This window comes from Macaca thibetana, chromosome 1, assembly GCF_024542745.1.
Source record: "Macaca thibetana thibetana isolate TM-01 chromosome 1, ASM2454274v1, whole genome shotgun sequence".
Taxonomy (NCBI): domain Eukaryota; kingdom Metazoa; phylum Chordata; class Mammalia; order Primates; family Cercopithecidae; genus Macaca; species Macaca thibetana.
The window spans coordinates 57,076,819-57,098,573 of NC_065578.1; the positions used below are offsets into that span (position 1 = coordinate 57,076,819).

The 21,755-nt window shown below is 41.4% G+C and overlaps 1 protein-coding gene and 1 long non-coding RNA gene across 4 annotated transcripts in view; one reads left to right on the forward strand and one right to left on the reverse strand.

The window, feature by feature from the left end:
- The window catches only part of DAB1 (DAB adaptor protein 1), a 1,249,655-nt gene that overhangs the window by 856,695 nt on the left and 371,205 nt on the right, over nucleotides 1-21,755 (reverse strand). The gene's annotated exons all lie outside the window — the stretch shown is intronic.
- On the forward strand, nucleotides 760-21,654 carry LOC126962638 (uncharacterized). 3 transcript variants are annotated; one of them, XR_007728758.1, is made up of 8 exons: nucleotides 760-1,278; nucleotides 2,574-2,637; nucleotides 4,558-4,721; nucleotides 7,470-7,586; nucleotides 17,653-17,764; nucleotides 18,886-19,036; nucleotides 21,003-21,153; nucleotides 21,322-21,654. It is a non-coding gene; the product is annotated as an uncharacterized LOC126962638 (long non-coding RNA). The 3 variants fall into 3 exon arrangements; XR_007728744.1 differs by having other exon boundaries at nucleotides 21,003-21,654; XR_007728752.1 differs by having other exon boundaries at nucleotides 760-1,110; nucleotides 21,003-21,654.

The following is a 21,755-nucleotide window of genomic DNA, read 5'->3' on the forward strand; positions in this document are numbered from 1 at the left end:
AACTGGATCCTGGTCCTTTGGATGCTTGGGTTTGTGTCTTTCACAAATGTAACACATAGAAAAAAATTGTATTTTCAAGGGAACTAACATTTGTTGAATGCCTACTTAATATGAAAGATTATTCTTTCCATCATGTATTACATTTGAGACACTCGTATGAAGTAAGTGCTATTATTGTTCTCCATTTTCTAGGTTAGGAAATTGAGGCTTGAAGAGTTATGTAACTTGCCCAAGATCACAGTAGTCACTGAGAGTCAAGACTGCATAAGGGTGTGTCTGACTCCAAAGCCATTCTCTTAAGGCTCCCTCATGGCATGCTTTTTTTTTTTTTTTTTTTTTTTTTTTTTTTGAGACGGAGTCTCACGCTGTTGCCCAGGCTGGAGTGCAGTGGCGCGATCTCGGCTCACTGCAAGCTCCGCCTCCCGGGTTCCCGCCATTCTCCTGCCTCAGCCTCCTGAGTAGCTGGGACTACAGGCGCCCGCCACCGCGCCCGGCTAATTTTTTGTATTTTTAGTAGAGACGGGGTTTCACTGTGGTCTCGATCTCCTGACCTTGTGATCCGCCCGCCTCGGCCTCCCAAAGTGCTGGGATTACAGGCTTGAGCCACCGCGCCCGGCCAAATCATGGCATGCTTTTAGTCTCCACTGTGTCCAAGATGCTTAAGGAATTCCACACAGTGTTTGGAACACAAGGATGAATCCTGATGGCTCCCGCTGGTTGCTAGGTAACGTCTGTTTGGTACAATCTGGTTCACATCATAATGGTTCTTTTGCCAACAGGAGCTGGTAATCAGGATGGCAGTGAGGCAGACACTTGCTTGCAGAAGAACAGGCCTAGGTTTTTAAGAAGCCACAAAAGTTTCTTTGGATGATTAGGATCTAAGGGGCCAACAGCTTTGCAATAACAGCATAAATATTGTGGGCTGGATGGACAGGCACCAAATGGGGACATTCCATCCTGCTGTGTGATGAGAAAGCTGCCACTTTTGAGGCCTTCCAAAACAAATAAACACTCCGTATGCCAGAAGGAAAAGCCCAGGGAAGACCTATTCCAACTGGAGATGGTGAATGTCATTTCTTCAAGAAGCTGAGATCCAGCTGGTAGTGCCAGGTGGAGAGTGAGTTGGGTAGCTGACCTCAGGCATGGCAGCCTTGGTTTTTGGCCACTTCACGGGGTGACCTGTTGAGCCAACAGCAGTGGAATTCTGCAGCTGTGGACCAAGACCTAAATACTCATTCCCACTGACTCAGAGACACGCTATAGCCGAGGGTGGGGCAGGTGAGAGAATATAGAGACACAGGTGTTGGAGAAAAGTTTGTTTCAGCAACACTTGCCCATAGCTATGAGTAAGCAGGGGCTCACTGGCCACAGGGCACCTGGGCTGTAAGCATGGACTTTACTCAGACAGACCTTGTCTTAGTTTATGGTACTTTCTTGCTTGCTATAACAAAGTACCATAAAGTGGATGGCTTACATACAAGAGAAATGTATTTCTTACAATTCAGGAGGCTGGAAGCCTGAGATCAGGGTGCTAGCATGGTCAGATTCTGATAAGGGCCCCCTTCTGGGTTACGCATTGCAGCTAGCTGTCTAGCCTTTTCTTACAAGGGTGCTAATCCCAGTCATGAGGGCTCCACCCTCATGACCTAATTACCTGGCAAAGGCCCCACCTCTAAATACCATTATGCTGGGATTAAGATTTAAACATATGAATTCTACAAGGACAGAAACATTCAATCCATTGCCAACCTGCATTCAAGGCCCTCCTTTTCCAGGCCATGTACTATTAGGGAAGGTATCTAATACTTCTGAGCTCATTTTTCTAATCTATTAAATAGAACTAATATTTACCTCTACCTCAAAGGGTTGTTATGATTAAATAATAGAATAGTTTTTAAGTACTTCACACAATATTATATCATCAATAATTACTAGTATTATATATAACATATCATAGGATATACATATCATATGATATTTTATAATATGTATTATATATAATATAATATATAATATGTATTAAATATGAAGATATGCTATTGTCATTATTATCTCCTACCAAGAACCAAACCATTTTTAGGAATAGGAGACACACGAGAAGTCCAGTATTTCTCGCAAGGTAGCAATAATCTCTTCTATAACCTGCTCACATGGTTATGTTTTCTCTACTTAAATGCTCCTAGTGATGGGAAGCTCAGCAGCTTCTATGGGTACCTATTTTATTTCATTAACTGGACTACAATGGAAAATAATTCACTAAATTCAAAAGATCGGAATCTTTAAGATTTCTACCCTTTGGTCTCACTTCTGTTCCCTAAGATTACAGAATAAAAGCAAGCTAATACTTACTGAAATAGTACTGTATGCTAAGCATGGGTCTGGGTAATTTATTCACTATTATTCATTCTGACAGCCTCATGAAATAGATAGTATTATCTTGATTTTGCAGATTGGTAAATTGACGAAACAGTCACCTTTCATGTGCGTGGCTATGAAGTATTTCAAGTTAGAGCTTTTCTCATCATTGAACTGAAATTACATAACATTTTCAATGTTCTTGTTCTTGTTTCTAGGAATATGAAGGGAGAATGAAACAAAACTGCTCTGCTCAGGGGACTTGGAAAGGAAATTGAAAAGGTGAGGCACAGTCTGGAAGAAAATATTTGAAATAGATTTATCTGACAAAGAACTTCTTTCTGGATTATCAAAATATTTTTAGATATTCTTACAACTCTAAAATAAGATAACTCCTTAAAAATGTGAATTCTACCAAAGGAGAGATAAAAATGACAAATACATTCAAAGATGCTGAAAATCACTTATTTATTATTAGGAAGTTACAAGCTAAAGCATAATGAGATACCACTACAACCTACTAAACTGACTAAAATTAATCAGACTAACCAGGTGTTGGCAAGAAACAGGGACACTGAGACTCTCACACTGCTGGAAGGAGTGTAAAATGCTAAAACTTCTTTGGAAATGAGTTCAGTAACTTTGTAAAAAGTTAAAAATAGACCTATCATGCAAACCAACAATCCCACTTCCAGGTATTTATCCAAGGAAAATTACAATATATGCCCACACAAAGACTTGTGCACAAATGACAGTAGCAGCTTTGTGGTAATTGCTAAAACCTAGAAAATTTCCAAGTGTCCAACAGGTGAGTGGACAAACTCACTATAGTATATCCATACAATTAAGTACTAAATAGGAATGAAAAGGAACTATTAATACATTTGACAATGTGGATATAAATCATAATGACTATGCTGAGAGAAAGAACCCAAATATTTTATACTGTATGATTCAATTTCTATAAAGTGTTAGAAAATGAAAACTAACTGGAGTGGCAGAAAGTAAACCAGTGGTTGCCTGGGTATGGGGGTTGTATGTGTATGGGGGATGTATAAGGAGGGTTAGATTATAAAGGAACATAAGAAAACTTTGGGCTATGATGGATATATGTATTATTTTAAATGTAGTGATGGTTTCACAGGTGCATACATGTATCAAGACTCATCGAATTATATACTTCAAATATATACAGTTTATTATACATCAAATATATCCCAACAGAACTTAAAAATCTTGGTGGAAACGTGATCATATAGCAAGATGGCCCTGTAGTCCAGTCAAGTTTACTGAGCAATAATTCTAATCTGTAGGCTTTGACAACTTGGGTGGTGTGAAAGTGTGTGTGTTCTACAGTGTTGGTGATGAATGCCACAGGGAATGGCTGGGCACTGAGGCCAGGGCCCATCACCCACTCTGGGAAGGCTACAGATCTCCTGTCTCAGGAACAGAGGTGTTATGGAAGCGTATTAGAAACAAGAGATCTTGGAGGTGGAGTGGGTTGCATTTAAAGAGGAGAAAAAGAATAAAATTTGCACACAAGTTTTGGATTGATGAATGATCCACTAGGGCATCACCAAAGAAAAAGAAACAGTAAGAACTGAAGTTAATATAGGACCTGGAACATAGCTCACATGTTATACAATCATCATTTATTCCTTTATTCACTCATCAAATGTATATTGGTCTCCTACTTTATACCAGACACTATTCTAGATGCCAGAGATACAGCTCTGAACAAGAGATAAAATCCCTGCTGTCCAAGTGCTCCCATTCTAGTGGAATGAGCTGGGACATTAATATGTACATGAAAACTCTACAATATCAGGAGGTGATGTGTGCTAGGAAGAAAAAGGAGAGCAGAGTAAGCAGGGGGTGGCAAGGCAGGGGCCTATTTGACATTGGGTAGTCTGTGAAATGTCCTCTGAAGAGCAATTTGAATAGGAACCTGAGTGAATCAAGCATGTGCCATGTGGATGGTGGGGAAGATGACTCCCTTCTGGAGAAGAAATGCAAGGCCTATTAGGAAATGGGGGTAGTGGTGGGAGTCTAAAGTAAGTCCTTCCATAATGGTGCAATGATAACAATAACATAATTTCTTCATCTTATTAAACTTTCTCTATGCCCCATGATCTTGACTATGAGCTTTAATGCTTAGAGCAACCTCGTAAGACAAGTGCTAGCGTCATTCTCATTTTATAGCTAAAGAAATTGAGACAAACTACATAAGTTGCTGAAAAATCACAGGAATAATTAGCTGAGGAAGAGCCTCAAATCTACCAGAACTGTCTGACTTTTGATCCTGAGCTCATGCGTATCCAGTGAGGGTGCATGGGTTTGTGAAGACTCCAGCAGTATGATTGCGGGTAAGTTACTTAACCTCACAGTTTGTGCACTGTATCTAATTCCTTCCTTATTTTAAAAATAATTTTTATTTATTTATTTATTTTTATTATAGACACAGGGTCTCACTATGTTGCCCAGGCTGGTTTCGAACTCCTGGGCTCAAGTGATCCTCCCGCCTCAGCATCCCAAAATGCTGGGATTACAGGCATGAACCACTCTACCCAGCCCCTCTTTGTTTATTCGAAATGAAACAATGTTTTGTAAACCATGAACGTACTTTATAAAGATATATTTAGAATACCAAAGAAGTCCCTGTAATTAGATATCCTAATGCTAGCTACCGTAACAAATAAACCTCAGTATGACAGCAGTTTAACCCTGTAGAAGTTTACTTCTTGTTCACAAATAAATACCGTGCCCATGGAGGTGTGTGCCAAATGGTGACTCAGGGAACCAGGCAGGCTCCTTTCACCTTGTGGCTTGGTCATCACCTAGGGGCTCACAGATGTCTCCTTCTAGGGAGTAGAAATGTAAAAAGAACCCAGAAAAGTCATATCTGCCTCTTCAAAACCCCGGCCTTGGAACAACACATGTCACATCCATTCACATTCCTTGGCAAGAAACAAACATGTGCATGCACTCGGGAAACAAGGGAGGAGCCAGAAAAGGCAGTCCTTGTTGAGACAGCTGCCCCTAGGGACAACCGCACTTGATAGAATGAAGATCACAACTTTTTGGTGGATAATTAGCTATTTCTGGCATAGCCCCTCCCTCTTTTGCTTAAGGTCCATATGATGAAATTTAACACAGCCCACTGGGCCCTAAATATGTTGGTCTCCCTGACCCACACACCCAACTTCAAATCATGCCATTCTTCTTGGTGTCAACATTCCAGCAACACTGGCCTTTATGTCTCAAACATGGTGTGCGCTTCAGGTTCACTGGGCATGATAAACTCTCCCACCTCTTCATTATTGGCTCTCTCCTCTTCCCCCAAGGCTGCACTTGTCCCTCCTGTTCTAAATGCTCATCATCACCTCACTATCCCCATCTGCTCGCCGCTGTACTCTCAGCAAATCTCAACACATTTGTAATTATTTGTTCAGTATTTTAAAAGCACAAGTTAGAGTTTAGACTGTGTGAATTCAAAGTATAGATCTACTACCAACTGGCTGTATAAACTTGGCCAGGTTATTTAAACTTTCTTATTCCTTATGGGCTGCTATAACAAAATGCCATACACTGGGTGACTTGTAAACAGCAGAATATTTTTTATAATTCTGGGGTCTGGGAAATCCAAAATTAAGGTGCCAGCAGATTTGGTGTTTGGTGATAGCCAGCTTTCTGACTCAAAGATGGTGCCTTGTAGCTGTGTCCTCACATGGTAGAGGGAGCCAGCTAGATCCCTGTGGTCTCTTTTATAGGGGCAGAGGATTCATGAGAGCAAAGGATTTCAACACATGAATTTTGTGGGGACACAACATTTTCTTGCCACTATTTCTTCATTTATAAAATGTGGATAATTATGACTCATTCTTCATTGATTATGAAGACTAAATGCAATAATGTACACAAAATAATTAGTATAGTATTAGCTGTACATTAACGCCAAAAACTACAATTACTTTTGCATCAACCTAATAGCAGTTGTCACTGTTGTTACTGTTACCGTTCCTCTTCACAGGTACGGGGTGAACTCCCAGACCACCTCTCCTATTCACTTACATCCCCAGAACTTAGCACGATGTCTGACCATAGTGGATTTTCAATAAATAACTATGGGGTAAATTAATGCTCTCTGTTTCCTCTTGTGTGGTGGGTTTTCTTAAAGACCATGTATCTGTAGTTTGTCATTCTTTGTGTGCTGGTTCACGTGCTTCTATGGAGACAGAATTTCAGTAGAGCACTTTAGTGAAGAGTACAATTCTAGAGGAGGACTGTGGGGCTCAGCATAGTGTTTTCCAGCCATCTAACCTAGAGGAAGTTATTTTTCTTTTTGACACCTCAGTTGCCCTGACTGTAAATGGAGATGATTCGGGCATGCCTTCCAGAGCTCTTATGAGGGCAACACAGTGTCTGCACAGAGGAAGCACTCCACAAATGACAGGTGTTATTTTCTAAAGATTAGTTTTGAAGGCTTTCTTTTAATAGCAGAAAATGAGCACAGGTTTGTGCTTAACATGCTGTGCCCTTCCTTCTTTCCCTTGAATGGACTTTAAAGCCATCATATTTATGAATTCCCTGGGCCGAATGTCTCCTTGAAAGAAGGTATCTGAGAGCAGGTGAAAGCTCCTGGGCCAAGTTTATCTGAAGTCATGAAATAGCACTGGACATGGTCACTACCTATTTCCTCTTGGGCTCTCTCAGCCTTTGCCTTTCTGTTGGATGTCAGGCGGAGGCATGGGGGCACTAATGCAGGAATCACCATGCCTACTCAGAAAGAAGGCATTTACCTAATTGCAAAGGAACACATTCTGCCTGCAGACAATAAATGGTGTGTGATGCTTCCATGAAGTGAGATGGATGGAGCTCTCCATTGCTAACTGGCCCGTAACCACTGTCATTAATCACACACGGCACGCCCATTGCCAGTAATGGACTTTACCCCGGAAAACTCCAACTTGTGGTGCCAACAGGTTAAAGGGAAGGCCTCGCCTCTTATGGAAATATGAGTCTCCCTTTGGGATTAACCCTGGCGTTTGCCACCCCTCATTCACTGAAAAGCCCTTTTAATTGATTTTTCTTCCTATTCCCTCCAATATGTCAAGAACTCACTTGCCAGCCTTTGCCTGGATCCAGAGACATTGCCTGAACTGTATGAATTGCTAAGAAGCTGCTAGTCTACAAGGAATTTCCCTTTTCTTCTTCTCTTAATAGACAAAAAGGTAACTAAACTGTAACATCAGATCCTCATTTTTTGCCACAGCCCACATCTCTGCAGCCAGATCTGGGTGGGAGAACGAAACGACATCATCATCTGCAATTTGCTGAGTGCTTGCTTTGTGCTAGGTGTGGCCACATTGCCTCTCCACAATTAATCTGAATCATTCCAGGGCTCTCCATTTTTCTAGATAAAGACACTGAGGTTCAGAGAGTCTAAGTGAATGGCTTGTCCAAGTTTGCACAGGTAAGGACAGAGGTGATAGCCAAACAAGCATGCCAGATTGCAAATCAAGTGCCCTTTCTGTGATGCTGCAGAGTGCCCTGGTCATTATCTTTTCTTCCTTGGACTGGCATCTGAAGTCTCCTCACAGCCACAAATGAATCCCTGTTTTACTCTTAACCAGCATTAGAAAAGCAGAATGGCACCAGCTGTCTTTGAGATAACCATGAAAAGTGGACTTGCATTTTTAAATGCAGTTAAGTTCCACTGCATACTCACTAGCTAGGTCCAGTAAATACTGCTTAACTGAGTAGCTAGGCTCCGGCCCAGCTCTGGTACACTGAAATACTCAGGATGAGAGGGCTAGGCATGGTTCCGTCTATTTACTTTTCATGGGAGAACCAAGTGATTAGGTAATTTGTAATAAATTCCTCAGCTGTGCAGAATTTCTGCAGAGGCACTATTAATTTGATTAATAAGGAAGAAGCCATCTGACATTTCCTTTTGGTGGGCCGTATATTCTCATAAGCACTGTGTGCTTTTGAACCAGGGGTGGTAGAAGAGCATTTTCAGGGTGTCCCAGGCCTGTAACAAAATTGCTCAAGCAACTAGACTGATTTCTTTTGTGCTAGGAGGTCATTTGCAATGGAAAGATTTTCCTGTTATCACTTCTGCTGTTTTGGTTGCCAGAGGCCATCTGATCTGAAAAAGGCATGGGCATATTCTTCAGTCCGGCTTACAAAATTCCCCATGAGCTGGCCTGGTCTTGTCATTCCATTGGAGTTACTGACCTTTTAGGACAGACAATTATGTGGTGTGGAGAACTGTCCTGTGTATTTTAGGATATGTTACAGCACAAACAAAACTATCTCTAGACATTTCCAAAGGTCAGCTGGGGGGCAAAATTGCCCCCAGTTGAGAACCACTGCAGTAGAGTACTGAGTTCCTTGAGGATGTGGACTCTGTATTGTTCTCAGTGTTATTCCCAGAGGCTATCACTGTGCCTGACACATAGTAGGTATTTTATGCCCTTTGAATGAATGTAGCATACAGCCCAGGCTCATGTTCTGCTAGGCTTCCTCTACACAACACAGTCTTCCTTATTGGTGCCCAGTGATTTCCCTTCTTGCCTCTGTGTCTTCACTCTTCCACCTAAACTGTTTTTCTTCTTCCATCTTCATGTATTCAGAAGGCATCTTGATGCCTTCAAGATTTTTTTCCTTCAAGGTTCTGTTCAAACACCGTCTTAACCAAAGCCATCCCTGATCACCCACATGGAATACATCTCATTATCCCCTGGCCTCCCTAAGACTTGTTGTCTCTGTTTCTTTTATGATATCCAACTCTTTCTGGGAAAGGTAATATAATCTACTAGAGAAGAGATCAGACTGAATTAGAATTACAGTTCCATCCTTTACTGCCAGTAAAACTAAGGAAAAGTGACTTATCCTTCCTCTCTGAGAGTATTTCCTCATGGGTAAAATGCAGGTAACAAAAATTACCTGCAGAGATTAAATGCGATGATGTATTTAATGGCCATGGCTAAGTTCCTGGCATGTAGGAAGGAGTAGCTGTTATTATTATTCTCACTTTGGAATGGAAGTTTCCTACAGACAAAATCAAGTTAATGTTCATCCTTGTATCTCCAGTTTCAGGGTCAATGCCTGATAAATAGTAGGTACTCAATTACTCTATTCATGCACAGACAAAGTTGACACTTCAAGCTGGAAAATTCTCCAGGACAGTAGAGTCATGGACTCTTTCTGTGCAAGAGGAGAAGAAGCCTACTCTGAGCTCCTCATTTTACTTAAGGAAAAAATGAAGGCCAGAGGGTAAAAATGGCTTGTCCACAGCCACACAAGGTAATAGAAGTCAAAATCAGTTGCCAACTAGGCCTGCTACCCTCCTAACCACCACGGACCACACTCCGTAGAAGTCCAGTGGAGCCTCCCTCTTTCCTGTTTGCAAAGTGGTGACAAGGGAAACTTGCTTCAGCATGTGGGAAAGCTAATTAGAGCTAATTTATTACTTCTCTCCGAACTACGATGCTGGGTAGAGTCTGTTGGAGGTCTGTGCTGCAAAGAGAAATGCTCTTGATTATATTTACACATCTGATTTGAGAAGTACATGGAAACCTAATCATAACTATCATAACATGCTCACTGGCTCTCAATATAATCCTGGCTGCATGAGAAGTTTTCCAAGGTGCAGCTTAGGCTGCATCTCTTTCAATGAAGTTCTTCCCAGAATATGTTCTGTGGGATTCAAACCCTTTCTGAAGCTGTCTGGAGGACTGGACAATGTATTGGAGTCAGGAAAATTGGATGAGTTTTGGAAAAATACCCTCTCTGAGCCTCTGTTTCCTCCTCTGTATAATGGGGGCAATCATACTTACCTTGCAAGTTTGATATGAGGATGAAATGTACAATACCTAAGTGGCATATGCAAGACCAGGTACATACAGGAGGCATACATTAAATATTAGGCCCCTCAGTAAATGTTAGCCTAGAACTATGTGTATGTCTAGGTGTTTGCTGTGGAAAACTCTGGTGCTGCCTGTGAGTGCCAACACATCTTCAGTCTCATTCTAGGCTCTGCACTTGGGGCGGGATAGAGTTATGGGGCCAGCATAATAGGGAGATGGCTGGAGTAAAACTGAGAAGCCATTTTATTGGAGAATGATGGAGGAAGCATTGTGATATGATGGGTGGAAAGACAATGGACTTAGGCATACATTAGTGCTAGAGCTGGAATCTCAGCTCTAGCACTTTCCACTACAGGTCTTGGAAAATTTGCTTAACTTCTCTGAGCTGAGTTTTCTCATCTGCAATATGGGCAGGAGTAATTAACTCACATAGCTGTTGTGAAAAATGAATTTATATTATGCATATAAGAATGCACAGTACCTAGTAAGAGCAAAATAACTGAGCATGATGAGGCAGAGGCTGGTCCCAGACTCTGCTAGGCATACAGCACATACTCAGTAAATGTGCTAAACGAGTAAATAATTTGGACAGAATTTACTATAATCTGGAATGAATGGGGAACAGAAAAAAGGACACTGGACTAGGAGACAGAACCACATCAGTTTGTATCCCAATTGGACAATTAGACAAACTCACATCTTGCCAAGTCTCCATTTTCTCATCTGTAAAAGAGGGTGATCCTAATAAAGATGAAAGAGTTGACATTGGCAGGGAGAATTTATCAGTTGCAAAGCAGACTCTCATGATATTTGAAAAGTATTTAGTATAGCACCCAAAAACAGTACACCATTCAATAAATGGCTGACAATAGCTTTAACAGACAATCATAAAGCACTTAAAAGTGCCAGCAATGGGCTTTCCTTGTGAATGAGATATACCAGGATCCCTCCCTCTTTGGAGGAGCAGCAGTAATATCAGCCTCCTCCCCTTCAAGACCAATGAAGGGACTGGAAAGATAAGGGTGTGTATTCTCCATCTAACATCTGATGACAGAAATGTCATCTGTGGGAAGTATACACCTTTGTGTGTAGGGTGGTCTGTGTTTCAAGTGCCCTCATTTGTTCTTCATTTTAAGATTTTTTTCATCTTATAGTTTTTTACATTTTGGTTTTTGTCACTTTTCACCCTTTTTTTGTTGCCACAGCACCTGTCTGTAGAATCAGTTTTATCTCTCAAGCATTCTTCTGGTTTCTTGTGGCCTTAGAAAGCATCGACTATGCTTGGTTAGAATTTTGTAGAAAATGAGAAACAGATTCTGAGTGGAGGCCTGAGGGTTCTTCTGTGAGTAGAATATATGACTGTTGATGGGTGAAATTGCTGAGAGCTCCTTTGCCTGCATTCCACGCATTGACCCTGACCTAGATCCACAGCCCAAATTATGTCTTCTGATGTTGTGGGAATCTGCTCCCTCGTGGCCCCTGGTGAGCCACACCTCCTGCCTTTACACCTATGCTTAGTTCCTTCCATAGCCCCTGAGTCCTGGCTGGCCCTGTGGGTCTCACCAATGGAATGTGTTGGAAGAGTTGCTGTGCTAGTTCTGGGTCAAAGCCTTCAGAAGGCTTAGTGTGTCAAAAATATATTACTCATTGCTTCTCACAACATTCCCCTGAAATAGATATAACTATCTAAGAAGTAATAATAGTTTCATGGGTATCAGGTGCTGTTTTAAATCCTTCAAGTGAATTGATTTATTTAATTATCAGATCAATCATATGAGGCAAATGTTATTACTGTATTGTACCCATTTTACAAATGGGAAAACTGAAGCACAGAGAAATTATCTTTCCGAAGATCACACAGCTAGTAAGCTTAGTGCTGGGTTGTTTAAACCAGGTCATCAGGTTGTAGAACCCGCAGATCAATCACTATGCTAAACTTCAGAGAGGTTAAGTGTCTTGCTCAAGGTCACATAGAAACCATGGCAAAGCTGAGATCCAAACAGGTTTTACGGACTCCACGTCTAACCCTTCTAGCTTACAAGCATCTAAAAGACAGTTTTGCTCTAGGTTTGTCAATAGCTTCACCTAAACACAAAGACAACTTCTATAAAAAAAAATGAAAATATGCAGCTTGCAACCGGTGGCCTTTTTTATCAGAATTTTATAGAATCCTTCTGTGGTTTCCTTTTCCATATTCAGGAATGGAATTACATAACTTAGGTTATGTATGGGTATGTGTGTATAAAAGTATGTACACTTTAGGAGTGACAGCTCTCCTAGATTACTTCCTTTCTCTCTGCTCAAGGTGTAAGTTCATTTGTTCATTCAACAGACACCAAAGTGTAGGGTATCCAGTCAGACTCTGCTATTTAGGGGACTGTGACTTGGAGTAGGTATTGCATAGTTTCTAAGCCTTGGCTTCCTCATCTGTAAAATGGAGTTAACAATAGTATATATCGGCCGGGCGCGGTGGCTCAAGCCTGTAATCCCAGCACTTTGGGAGGCCGAGACGGGCGGATCACGAGGTCAGGAGATCGAGACCATCCTGGCTGACACCGTGAAACCCCGTTTCTACTTTAAAAATACAAAAAACTAGCCGGGCGAGGTGGCGGGCGCCTATAGTCCCAGCTACTCGGGAGGCTGAGGCAGGAGAATGGCGTGAACCCGGGAGGCGGAGCTTGCAGTGAGCTGAGATCCGGCCACTGCACTCCCAGCCTGGGCGGCAGGGCGAGACTCCGTCTATAGTATATATCATAATCTATATCAAAAGATTCTTATGATAAAATGAAATAAATGAAATGCTTATCAGAATGCCAGATGCAGATGGCAATCAAATATTATAAAGTTATTATTATTAATAGTTAAATAATATAAGTCTAGCACTCCTATGATCTGAATGTATATGTTTCCCCAAAACTCATATGTTAAAACCTAATTTCCAATGTGATGGTATTAAGAGGCAGGGACTTTGGGACATAATTAGCTCATGGGAGTGGAGCCCTTATGAATAGAATTAATGCCCTTATAAGAAGAGGCCTCAAAGAGACCCCTCATCCCTTCTCCCATGTGAAGACACAGTGAGAGGTATATCTATGAACCAGGAAGTAGACACTCATCAGACACCAAATCTGCTGAAGCCTTGATGTTGGAATTCCCAGCCTTTAGAACTGTGAGAAATAAATTTCTGTTGTTCATAAGCTATTAAGTTTTGGTATTTTGTTACAGCAACTCAAATGGACTAAGATAGCTACCTACTGGTCACTGTGCTCGGTTCTCTGAGTGCAGCAAGAAAGAGGGCCCATTCCTCATCTTCAAGGGGTCCACAGTCCCCATTGGGAGAACAACATGTAACGGACAGCTGGCCTTGGGTTTGGAGGTGCTGCTGTACCAGAGGGGTATGGTCAGCGTTGTGGAGCCCAAAGGAAGGATTGATTAATTCCTCACTGATGGGAATGTGAATAAGAAGATGATTTGGGGTGTTCCACAGAGAAGGCATGTTTAAACCTGGACTTGATGTTTGGAAAGGGTTGGAAAAGAAGAAATGTGAAATGGGAAGTATGAAAAGGGAACTTGAAGGAGAGAAAAAGGCTGAGCCAAAGCAGGATGGTGTGATTGGGCTTGGATAGTTTCCAATGAGTAAACACTTTCTGGAAGACTACGTCCGGAGTGGATGGTTAGAGAACAGGTGGCAAGATCTGAGCCCCTTGTTCTGACTTACGTGTATTAGGACTCTAGAGTGTTCAGTCTCCAGATGGAGACTGTAGAGGAATCTGAGATAAGATTCCTAAGTAAAGGAATCTAAGGCCAGATCATGAAGGGCCTTAGGTGTCAAGCTAAGGAGGTTAACTTGATCATATGAACAGGCAGGAGGAATTGACTGAAAAAAATCCCTAATATCTATTAATCAACTGATGGACAAACATAGAGATATAGAAATATTACTGAGATATCAGTATTTACATGCATAAAGCTATCTCTATCTATATTTTATTGTCTTGTTATTTTTTAAAAAAATGAGTAGGGTGAGAGCAGGGTCTGCTTGCTCCTTATTCATCGTCACAGCCATAGCACTTAGCATGGTAACACTGAAAGAACTTGAAAAAACCTTGTACTGGAGTAGATGAATGAATAAGCTATAATCACTATCATTTGATGTTTGCTGAATGAACCAATGAATTTACATCTTGAATGTAGAGGAAGCCAAGTAGTTTCACAAAGCAGGTGGCATTTAATCTTGGCATTGTAGATGGGTACAATTTAGCCTTGCAGAAGTGAGCAATTTCTGGTGGTAGGACCACATGTACAGAAAACAATATCACTGCCCAATGTACAGGAAAGGGTTGAAGAGCATAAATTCTGGAGCCAGAGTTCAAGTTCTAGCTCTGCCATTTAATAGCTGGGGCTCTACAGCATGTTTCTTAGCCCTCTGTGCCTCAGTTTCCTCATCTGTACAATGGGGACAATAAGAGTACTCACCTTATAGGATTATTGTATAGATGTAAAGTTCTTATCACAATAATACTATTTATGCACAGATATTGTATAGAAATACTGTATATAATAGTATTTACTGTTATTAACAGTATTATTGCTGGACTCTGACTGCCATCGGCAGACTGAACACTCTAGACTCCTATCACACATAAATCAGTTCTTTCTTCATATATCTGAACAGTCTATATGAGTCTCTTTGACACAAGTCTCTTTGGTACAGATGAAGACCAGAGAGCTTGGGGGTCACTTCTGAAGAGAAGAGTGAATGAGTAAACAAAGGTGGATGAGGCAAACAAAGAACATACCAAATGTCAGGATTCAGACTGGACTGCTGAATGATATTAATGAGCAGAGAGATCTGGAGAAACCATGTCAAAGCTTTCCGAGAGAGACCAGGAACAATACCTGGGGAGCACCAAAAGGAGAGATGATAAAGAAGGGATGACAAGTCCCTGCAGGCCTGGACCAAGTGCAACACAGAACAAGCAACAAGACCAGAAGAAAGCAGTGTGTCTTGTTAAGTTTCTTTGCAAGGCTTTAAATCAGCAGTGGCTTCCTGGCAGGGTGAGGCAGGGCTCCAACCATTACAGGTTACCCAGAAGCCACCAGAGAAAAATGGAGAAGGAAAGCCTTGAAGAATGAGCATCATCCCTGATGTGATGCAGTTGCCATAGAGACCACTCTAGATGGTAGCCAGGAAGGGCAGTGCCTGTCCTCAGAGCAGTTAACAAGCTATTAGACCAAACATGAAGGTGCCAGCAGGTGAGTAGAATGAAGCCGCTACATCACAGCTGTCTGTTTGCTAAGATCAAACAGAGGAAGAAACAGCCATAAATCAGCCAGGCCACTGCAGCCATTGAGTCAAGTTCAGGGGAGCATGACAAGATTTCTAACCTGTGAGTCAAAGCCCCGGGACCACGTCCCAGAGGTAGATGCTCGGAAGAGTGATGGTCACATTTTCCCAGACTGGCTTGGGGGTTCAAACAAGGTTAAAACAGAACAAAACTGCACCACTAGCAAACACACAGACAGTAACTAAAAATGTGGGAAATACGAGCTGAGGAGAGTGCAGGAAGGCGATAAATACAAGAAGATTTCACAACGTGGTCCCAACATTCAGACAAAACTGAAGACACAACAGGGCTTTGTAGCACGCAGGATAAATGCTCCTAGAAACATTCACTGCTTAGTTTAAGATGTTGAACCCAGATTTGAAACTTTCTCAGAGCAAGTGCTTTGGTTCTACTGGACTGCCTCTTCAGGAAAATTGTCCAGAGAGGGTAAGCTCAACTACCTAGTGAATCTCCATACTAAGCACTGAAGATAATCCCTCCAGATGAGTCATTTATTGTGTGGTTATGCCTGCTCTCTGAAGAGGTGCAAGGCCCCTTGGGTCCACTCTGCCATCTACAAGTATGTCTATTTGCACAGGTAGATGGTGACTTAACACCCAAGTTCCTTATGTCTGGTTCTGGAGCCCTACCGCCTGCCTCTCCTCACACCTGAGCTCTATTTAAAACATCACACCTTGCTGTCTTTGAACATGCTATTATAGCTCCTTTTCAGCTTAGTCAATTTCTACCTTGCTCTTCGACCAGCTCAAGGGCCATCTCATGCTTTTGTTCATCAACTCATTCATTCTTTCAACAAGAACTAAATACTTCCCAAGTACCTGATACCTTCTGGGAGTCCTTCCTCTGTGCTTCTGTATACCTGCACTTACTGCTAACGAAACATACTGCTCTGGGCCAGGATTGTTTATTAATGTGTGTCTAGCTCATTAGATTTTAGATTCCTTGAGGGCAGATTATGTCTTGCTCACAGACTAGCATAGTTTTTAGAATTAAGCACATAGCAGGTACCCAATAAATAATTATTAAAGGATGAATAAAAGAATAAATGAATGAACTGCATTTCAAATTCTATCCAGGTTGCCATATTCTGAAGGGAATTCTCCAAGCCATCAAGTTGGCCTGGGATGAAATGTTCTCATGTGCATTACTTAATAAAAAGAGCTCTGGGTCAAATGAAAAATTTAAAGTCAATATGAAATTGATCCTCATCAGCACTTTCTCCTCCGAACATATAGACAAAAGGATATTTCTGAAACATATATATTAGTGTTGCATTTTCTGCTCCACAGACTCAGCGATCGTTGTCACTGCTAAGTCCAGCTCTCATTAATTTATGGGGCATCCAGCATAATCAGCAACAGGCTTCTTGGCAGCATAAATCAGTGACCAGCCTAGAATTTGGGAGAGTCTCTAAGCTGGAAACAAAACAGTTTTCTTTCATGCTCTTTTTTGTTGGAAGTCACTGAGCACTATTTAAACGAAGGTCAAGACCTTGAGGCTGAATGTTCAAGGACCCGCCAAGATCATTAGCCAACCTGTCCTCTTCAGCTGTGCAGGGAAAGAGGATATAGGCAACCACAATAACACATCTGGATAGTACCTTCTTAGGAACTCCTGTCACACCTTTACTCAGTTTAGTAGCCATATAAATAAAGACATCCCCAGAAGGAGAAAAAAAAGGAGGCAGCAGAGGAGAAAAACAAAATTCTTACTTGAAGAAACACGATGCAATGAAAGAGCCAGATGTACCAGGTGTGACAATCTCGTGCACAGTACCTGGCACATATATGTATTCATCACTTAAGGTGATTGTTGTGATGATCTGTTGAGGCTGGCTTCAGACAGAACTGGGGAAATGATTCAGGACCTCATGTTGAAGCAGCAGGGTGTAAAGTCACAGCGCCTTGGGCTGCATTTCCTTTTTCCTGATTCTGCAGCATTGCGCAGTGTCACAGCCTGAGTGCTCTCTCACCCAGATACATGTGATGGTACCCTACAATCCTTTTGCCTTCTATTATTTTGCTTGGATATTTGTCTTAGAACATACAGTTTAGGATTTTTCACCTTTCTCCTAGTTGACATGCAGGCTGGACATAGAGGGGGCCTCGATTGCTTAGAAGCCAAACTGAACTCACCAAGAAAAGAAGACAGGAGAAACCTCTCAAGAGGAATAGCTCCAAATTGCAGGTGAAGGTCATAGGGAAGAAATGCCTCTGGGCTAAAACTTCAGGTGGTCCTAGTAATGGTACTATGGGGATAGGGAGAGGGATGGGAAATGAAGCATGGAGAGGATTATGAAAAGTTGCAGTGAGGAAGGGGCTTTATCCCAAAGGGCACCCCTCCAAGCTTGGTGGGAAGGGTCTAGGTGTGTGTGTATATATGCGTGTGTAAATATGTATGTATAGGTATATGTAGATATGTGTTAAATACTTGAAAATGTGATTACATTTAGTGTCACGGTGATACTATAAGGAAGGTATTATTTCTTTTACAAATGAGGTTCAGAGTGGTAAAGACACATGCCCAAAGCCACAGAGTTGGTTATTAGAAGAGCCAGGACTTGAACCCATTGCCCTAGGTTTGAATTATTTAATCAGCTCAGTTGCCTAGTTTTGAAAGCCAACTAAAGATTTGTACCCTCTGTCCCAGCTAAGGGAATTATTGTGGGCCCCCTGAGTTTGCATAAGTCTTGACCATTATGATACACTCTGTTCTCCACCCTGCAGCTCCCTCTCTGGATCTGACACAATTCTAGGACATTCCCACACACACCCTTTGGCTGTTCCCACCTGAAGCACTTGGGATAATTCTCTTCATCCTGAGTCAGTCCTAGTCCAAATTCATTCTTCATTCTGCTTCATTTTTTAAAGATCCTAATTGATTTATTTTTTATAGTTACAAAAGCTACGCATACTCATCATTGCATCAGATTTAGAAGAAAAAAATATAAAGAGAAAAATAAAAGCCCTTATTATACTGCTATGTAGAGAGGTTTCCTCTTAATATCTTAATGCATTGTCTTTAGTCTTTTCAGGTGTCTATAATTACACACCTAAACATGTTTGGAACAAAATTGGAATCCTGTTGTATATAAAGTTCTGAAGCCTATCTTTATGTCCATATGTCAATAACAATATGAAAAATTATTTAGAAATATGTTTTATTTAATGACTGCTTTATTTAAGTGTGAAGAACTTCAGTAAAATCTTCTTATTTTTGGAAATTTTGGTTGTTTGCCTTTTGTCAACATTACAAGTAATGTGGAAATAAATTTTGTGTTCAGAAATTTTTGTTATTTATATTTTTAGGATCAAATACCATAAGAGGAATTCTGGACTGAAGAATTATGAAGTCATTCATTTCAGACACTTCTAGATAATTTGTGTTAATTAAATTCTCACCAGTTGAGTTCCATTCTGCGCTGGAAGAGCATTTTTCCTGGAAAGGTTCCTCAAAATGGTAATAAAGGGTAATTCTTTTAGATGATCTTGCATTTGTTTGAATGGGAACTGACTTTAATGAAACATGTTAGGAAAAGATTATGTCTGTTTCACTTTTTTTTTTTTTTTTTTTTTTTTTTTTTTGAGACGGAGTCTTGCTCTGTCACCCAGGCTGGAGTGCAGTGGCCGGTTCTCAGCTCACTGCAAGCTCTGCCCCCGGGTTCACGCCATTCTCCTGCCTCAGCCTCCCGAGTAGCTGGGACTACAGGCGCCCGCCACCTCGCCCGGCTAGTTTTTTTGTATTTTTTAGTAGAGACGGGGTTTCACCGTGTTAGCCGGGATGGTCTCTCGATCTCCTGACCTCGTGATCCGCCCGTCTCGGCCTCCCAAAGTGCTGGGATTACAGGCTTGAGCCACCGCGCCTGGCCTGTTTCACTTTTAAAAATTATTTTTGATAGACAGAATGGGGTACAAAGTGATATTTTGATACATGTATACAATGTGTAATGATCAAGTCAGGGTATTTAGTATATTTCTTACCTCAAACATTTATTATTAATTTGTGTTGGGAATGTTCAAAATCCTTTCTACTTGAAATTATGCAATAAAATATTATCTATAGCTACCCTACAGTGCTGTAGAACACTAGAACTTTTTTCCCTATCTAGCTCTAATTTTGTATCCATTAACCAAATTCACTATTCCCTCCTCCCTCCATCCTTCCCTGCCTCTAGTAACCACAGTTCTACTCCCTACTTCTATAAAATAAGCTTTTTTAGCCCCCACATACAAGTGAGAACATGTGATGTTTGTCTTCCTGTGCCTGGATTATTTCATTTAATATAATGTCCTCCGGGCTTATTCATTTTCCTGTGAATGACAGGATTTTATTCTTTTTTATGGTGGAATATTATTCCATTTTGTATCTATATCTCATTTTTTTATCCATTCATCTGTTGATGAACACTTACGCTGATTCTGTCTTGGCTATAGTGAACAGTGCTACAATAAACATGGGAGTGCAGACATCTCTTCATCTATGTCATTTTTGCCCTGGGCACATAGCTAAGCTACATTTACATTCCCCTAACAATTAAATTGGGCCATATAACTGAATTCTGGCCAATGGAATATGGGTGGAAGGGCTGTCTGCCATTTCCAGAAATGGTCCCTAAACATCTCCCAAGTATGATCTTCCTCTCTCTTTCCCCATCTTCAGAGACCTTAGAGGCCACATGTTGAAGATGATGGTGACACAGATAAGACGGGGAAACCTAGCTTTCTGAATGGTTGTATTAAGTACCATAATGAACTTTTTAAAATTATGTTGTTGGTTAAGGCAGCTAGCACTACTCATCCTAACGAGTACAGCGAGTGTCTGATTTACTCAATGGTCCCCAAACTAAGAAGCCTCAGATGGCACTTTGTGTATCTAGCCATTAATCTGCTGTTGGCCAGCATGCCCTTTCACAGAGGCCTGTGGGGATCTGTAGCTCCTAAAAATCAAGCCTAGTTTTCAGCACACAGTAGGGTTTATGTGGGTGTGGGCTTAGGTGTATTTATGGAATGAATGAAACCTTACAAGAGCCCAGTGACTCCACCTGGCTGACACCTAAGCAAGATTCACTCTGCCATTCAAAGAGGATCATCCATTGGCCTCTGTCCCCTGCTGCAGTTAAGAGCTTCATGCCCAGAACAAGCCCACTGCTACTATATAAGGCAGCTGTACACTGCTTCCCCATCACAGAAGCCCAAATGCAAGGAACAGCCCTTCTGAACAGAGGCTGTTGCGCAGAGGAAAGTGGAGTTTCCCAACACAGTCATTTCTCTTCTCCTGCTGACGCTAATTACAGTTTGCTAAATGTAAACTGGTGAAACATCTCGCCCACCCAACAGTTCCAGAAATGGGCCTGTTGTCTTCATAGTAACCTAGGAAGAGAAAGCTGTTCCTCCTCCTAAGTCTTTTGTCTGTTTCCCCCACCTAGTACAGTTGGCAAACACAGAGAGGTATGCTCATAGAAGAGGGGAGTTTGGAACTGCAAGTATTCCGAGCCCCAGGACCTCTCTTTTGGTTGCCTGCTCTGCTACAAAGCTGGAGGTCTAAAGTGGAGGCGTGCAGAAGATACCATCTGGCTGGTAGGGGGTCTAATTACATGTGTGTGCAGCCCTATGCGGTAGTCTGGGAATGCAATTATACAACTAATTATATTGAAACAACAAACTTGAGCTTCCATGAAGGGCCCCCACCCATAGAACCATCATGTTATCATTTTCATACATGGCCATTCTTTTCTTCTGTTGTAGCTTCACTCGTTGACTCTTCTCCCCCTACTAAAATCCTCCTCCTTTCAAGACACCATCAAGAGTCACCTCCTCAGTGAAGCCTTCCATGGTTTCATACCACCCATCCCTATCTGAATGAATGTATCTTTGTTCTCTGTTATCCCAGTATTTTGCCTGGGCTTCTGTCACACTACTTTCAATGTCTACACCTCAGTTATCTAATCGAAAACCAAGAGTCATCAGTCTCTAAAGTCCTTGCAAGCTTGAATACTTTATATTTTTTTGCCAATTATAACTGAACAAAGCTGAAAAACTTATTATATATGGATTCTTACAAAGCACCATATAACTCTTTCAGATATTTTAAAAGAATGGTGTTTGCAAAAGACTTCGAATCAATGTATTAAATTGAAATCCAGTATCAAAACAGTCGTTAAAGTGCTCTTTTGAAATTT